The sequence below is a fragment of the Hypomesus transpacificus genome, chromosome 9 (assembly GCF_021917145.1).
Source record: "Hypomesus transpacificus isolate Combined female chromosome 9, fHypTra1, whole genome shotgun sequence".
Taxonomy (NCBI): Eukaryota; Metazoa; Chordata; class Actinopteri; order Osmeriformes; family Osmeridae; genus Hypomesus; species Hypomesus transpacificus.
Window position 1 is genome coordinate 12,638,715 of NC_061068.1, and position 5,688 is coordinate 12,644,402.

Sequence of the window (5,688 nt, forward strand, 5' to 3'; positions counted from 1 at the left end):
CCACTGAGCTGCAGCCAGGATGGGCATGGCGTGACTGTTGCCCCCCGGGGACGGCTGGAGCTAGCGACAACACGCGGAATGAACTTGGGATTAGCTGGACGCACCGCAGAGGAGGACGAGGATGAGGAGGGGGAGGAGGAGTGGGAGGAGGGGGGGGGGACTGGAGGAGAGGACTGGGGAGGATGATGAGTCACAAATGGGAGTTTGTGTGTGATGTCCTGGCAATGTCAGGCTGGGCTCCAGGCTGCTATGCAAAAGCACGCCGTCTCCTCATTCCTCTGAGGGATGATAAGATCTGTGGAGGAGCCAGGAGACTGAGGATCGTTACTGTACAGACACACGCTTATTAAATTGAAGGAGACTTTCGGCTCTGGGGTTTAATGAAAAAAAGGACCAGCCGTGTGTCTGATCTGGACTTCATCCCCGACCACACCCTGGAGCTCTCCTACCTCAGCCAGGGAGGGGTTCACACGCAGGCAGCCTGGTCTCCAACTCTATCTCTCTCTCTCTCTCTCTCTCTCTCTCTCTCTCTCTCTCTCTCTCTCTCCCTATCTCTCTCTCTCTCTCTCCCTATCTCTCTCTCTCTCGCATTCTCCATCTCCTCCTTCTCCCTATCTCTCTCTCTCTCTCTCTCTCTCTCTCTCTCTCTCTCTGTCTCTCTCTCTCCTCCTGCTGATGATTTAATCTCATTGTCTTCGAATGACTTTGAATATTATGAGCGTAATGCCGGGGCTGCCAGCACAGCAGGTGGTTGGCACTTTGATCTGTGGCCTCCCGACGCCTGTCGAATTTTGATTCACTGGACGACGTCCAGCTCATGAAATGGGAAGATGAGCAAGCGCGTCTCAACTTTGATCCTGCCTTCCCTCTGTGTTCCAGGCACGCTGGGATATTGGACAACAAATAACACGCTGACACACTAGGCCCGGATCTCCCTTGAGACCGAGCCATGAGGGGCTCACACACGCACATGCACATTATGTGTTGGAGAGGAGAGTAGGTTCCACTTACTTGCTCTGTCTAAGGAACAATATCTCAGCTTCTCAAAAGCTTCCTCCCCCTCTCTCTCTCTCTCTCTCTCGCTCCCTCTTTCCCTGTCTCTCTCACACCGTCTCCCTGTATACATATTGATTTAATTCCCTTGCGCTAACCACCGTAGCATGATCTTCTGCTGAATACAAATGAATCAATATGTGATGCGTACACCACAGGATTTTCACAGGCATGCATCCTCGTGTCATTGCGAGAAGAAACCTTTTACTTTATGGGTGGTGTTGAAGAGTCATCACACCTGACCTTGGGCAGTGTTTCTCGGGGAACCTTCCGGCCCTTTTCAGCCAGGCCCCCATGCTGAAAAGTGGGCCTGGCTGATGTGTTTTTCTTCCTGCAGTCAGCCTTCAGTAGCTACTGGTTTCAGGTTGTGTGGATATTCATCCACATCACCCAGCCCCCGAGGCTGACAAAAAGAGAGAGGGAAGAGAGAGAAAGAGAGAGAAGGGGCGAAGGGGGGGGGTAGTTATTATCAGTTAATAAACAGAGGCAGTTTTCTATTAGTGCCTGTTAGTGCGTGAGGAAGGATGTTGGAATGTGCAATTGCTGTGACAAAGGACATGGGGAACCTAAAGAGTTGGGGTGGGGTTGAAGGAGGGGGGGGGGGAGGGACTTAGCCTTGGGTGTTTTTATTTTTTACCCTAGCCTTCACTTCCTGTTCACCACCTGTCCCTAAGGAAGCCCTTGCTATTAGGCGGCTTTCATCAATCAATGACTCAGCACCGCGCGCAGGGACTTTCACGCCGTCTGCAGAAAAGGCTGGCTCCGCCCACTGTGCTGTACTGTACGCTGGGGCCACAGGAAGTTTCCTTTCCATCCTGAATCCCACAAGCGATGATGGAGCACACTTTGTCATAAAGAGAACCCATTATAGAGGCGTGCGGGGGGGTGGGGGGGGTGGGGTTGGAGTCCGTCAGACAATCCTACGAGAAGTGCGAGCCGGCGTGTTATTGTGTTGTCTCGTCTCAGATAACACTACACGCGGGCCCCTGGTGTATTCCATACATGGTTCCGGGTTGTTCCGTGCCAGAGCGTACGGGCGGCCCGCCGCCGCCATCAGAGGCGTGATGACAAGCAGTGTTTTCTTGGCTTGTTGTGGTCAACGCAAGGGTAAGTAGCACACCTGTGTCTCCCTCACGAGACGCATGCCATTCATTGGTTCAGAATACCCCGTCCTCCCAGTGGGCCCCCAGGACCAGCCACATCAGTGGATCCCCTACACGTTTACAACATGAATAATTGAACACATGGTAATGATGTGTGCGCTGTTTACAATGGCTGGAACATTCAATCTGGGGTGGTTTACAGAGGGCAAGGGGTCTGTGTCTTCCTTTCATCCTGGGAGGGGAACCATGACGAGCACTCACACAGGAGGCAGACAGTCAGGCAGACAGACAGACAGACAGACAGACAGACAGACAGACATGCAGACAGACAGGCAGGCATGCAGGCAGGCAGGCAGGCAGGCAGGCAGGCAGGCAGGCAGGCAGGCGGACATACAGACAGGCAGGCAAGAAGGCAAGCAGGCAGGCAGGCAGGTGCATCCCCACCGACTTTCCCTGCCGTGGATGTGGTTTTGCACCATTGGCTGGTGTGCTACAGTGCGGACAAGGCCCAGCTCATAACCGTGTGGACCACCTGGTGACAGCATATGGGCTTGTGCCCCCTAGGGGTGGAGGGTGGGACGTACTGTGTGTGGGGCTTTAGGTCATTGGGAACCAGCAGCTGGGAGACCGCCCTTACAGCGCATCAACAAATCTCCCTTTAATTAGCTCACCTGCACATCCCCTCCTCCCCATATCCAATCTCCTTAAAGTCCTTCATCAAATCACCCTCCCTGGTCGTCCGCTCTCTCTCTCTCTCTCTCTCTCTCTCTCTCTCTCTCTCTCACTCTCTCTCTCTCTCTCTCTCTCTCTCTCTCTCTCTCTCTGTCTGTCTGTCTCTCTCTCTCTTTCTCTCTCTCACTCTTCATCCTCCCTTTCTCCTCATTCTGCCTGTTCCATCTCTCCACCCTCCTTTCTCTTTTGCATCTTCCCTCGTCTGAGTGACCCTATCGTTCCACTCACCACTGTCATTCTCTCTCCCTCTCCACCCCTCCCTCTCCAACTGGAATCTACTCCTTCCTCTCTTCATGACACATATGTACATTAGTTCTGGGAGGCTGAGAGGCTGGGAGGCAGAGTGGGAGGCTGGGAGGCAGAGTGGGAGGCTGGGAGGCAGAGAGGGAGGCTGGGAGGCAGAGTGGGAGGCTGGGAGGCAGAGTGGGAGGCTGGGAGGCAGAGTGGGAGGCTGGGAGGCAGAGTGGGAGGCTGGGAGGCAGAGTGGGAGGCTGGGAGGCAGAGTGGGAGGCTGGGAGGCAGAGTAGGTAGGGGTCTGACTGACAGTTGACTTAACTGAACCTTGTACCACATTGATTTTTAAATAGTTTCCCACTGACGGCTTATTAGCATTGCTAGCATCACCTTAGACAGGCGGTGCTTGGGCCCCTCATGTATCCTTTGTGCCTGTTGATGTGTGGGCTTGGTTTATACAGCAAAACTATTGTATCATTCTTCCTGGAGATGAATCAACCCCTGGAATTCCTTCAAGTGCTTCGATCCAGAAGTCTTGCAATTGATTATTCCTAGCCGTTTACTTCTACAGCCATCTAGACTTCATTGGAGGGCATTTTTCCCCTGCTAAGTCTATTCCACACCATTGACTCCATAAGGCTTTTCAATCATGCCAATGCACAGCAGCTGTTTATGTGAACCATCCCACTGCACTTTGATATCTATATAGATGCGTAGAGGAGGACCAGGGCTGAAAAAATGGAGATCCATTCAATGTTACCAGACTCACTCCAGAGAGTGCTAACAGACAAAGCAATCACGGCCTGTGAAGATTGGCTGTGTTGTGCGGAGGTCTCTGGCGACTGATAACCTCCCCTCCACACACACACACACACCTTCAACAGTCTGCCACCCCGTCGGCGGCAGTTGCATCCGCCAGTCCAGCCCTAGACACGCAGCCCCCCCCCCCCCCCCAACACCACCCCAAGACCTCTGCACGTCCCACACACCAACACCATCACCACCGCCGCCCAGCGCTTCACAGTCCCCCTGGGCCCATAGCAAGCAGGCCTGGCAGCCCATCCAGCCCATCCAGACCCCAGGCCTCCATATGGGCCTGTCTTATGACCACCACTTAATTACCTATCAAATACACAGCCTAACGCTCCTGAGAGAAGGGCTGCTGAGGGGGGGGGGGGAGGGGGGGGGGGGATGGGGGAGTGAGGCGGAATGAGAGATTGACGGTAAGAGAGGGAGAGAGAGAGAAGGTGGGAGGGCGGGTTGGAGAGAGGGGAGGTGGAGGGAGGATGGGACGCGGAGAGAGGGAGAGAGGGAGGGGAAGTGGAGTGACAGTGCATGTGTGTGATGAATGTGAACAGATAGATGCAGACAGAGGGTGAGTGGGAGGAGGGCTCCTGCTGGACAGATGGGCAGGAGCAGTCATCTGGCCCCAAATTATTTTGGGGCGTTTCATGTTTACAAACCCCCCTGTCTCCTGTCTGTGGAGGGGGGGGGGGAGGGGGGCGAGGTTTGGCCAGCACCATGTTATAAATGACCCGTGATTGATGCGCCTTGCGTCAGGAAAAACCACCTTGTTCGACCCAAAGTCCTAGCTACGCAGGTCTTACCTAAGAGAGGCAAGTAACTACCCAAGCCTGGGCCAGTGATGGTCCTCAATTTGGCAGCAGTGAAAATAGACCAGCTTTCATTATCGGAGTTAGGGCTGAGTGTTTGAGTCCAGAGTGCCGGAGGTTATCAGGTACTATGGGTACTGGAGTACCAGGAAGTTAGCTGTTGACTTGGCGGCTGGATGCCGCCATTAAACAGCTGCTATGTTGTTAAAGTGACTGGAAGTGACTTTTTGTCGTAACCCTTCCACCACCTTCCGATCCTTATTTGGGGTCTTTGTGCATGTAGCCCACTGTGTCCCATGATAACATTTCATCTGCAGTGAATGACGTTCTGTAGAAGGGGTGTGTGAAATGACGTATGTGTGAATAAAAAGCCGTTTTAATATGGATCCATGCTAACGGCAGATTGCCGTTAGGCACTGGGATAAAACGTGGCTCTGAGTGTTGGACTTGAGAATGAGTGACTTAATCTTCTGATGAGCTCAAGAAATAGATCAGAATCCAAGATAAATCCAATGAAATCAGTACCCATCTCTTTTTACCCTCCCTCCATCTCTCCTCGTCCCCTTCAGTGTTGCTGTAGAACCTTGAATCCTTACCAGGTACTCACTCTGGTGAGTCAGGTGGCTGAGTGGTGAGGGAATTGGGCTAGTAATCTGAAGGTCGTCAGTTCGATTCTCGGCCACACCAAATGACCTTGGGCAAGGCACTTCACCCTACTTGCCTCGGGGGGAATGTCCCTGTACTTACTGTAAGTCGCTCTGGATAAGAGCGTCTGCTAAATGACTAAATGTACTCTTGGTCTAATGGTGGGATAGTCTGGCTTGATTGATTGCGGTTCAGTCCCCACTGGTTTCATTAGAACTTGAGCTGATACACCTGGATAATTATGAACATTTGACCCTTGTGCCTGCGTGATTCACAACAGGCTGAATCAGTGTTTAACCAGCATGATG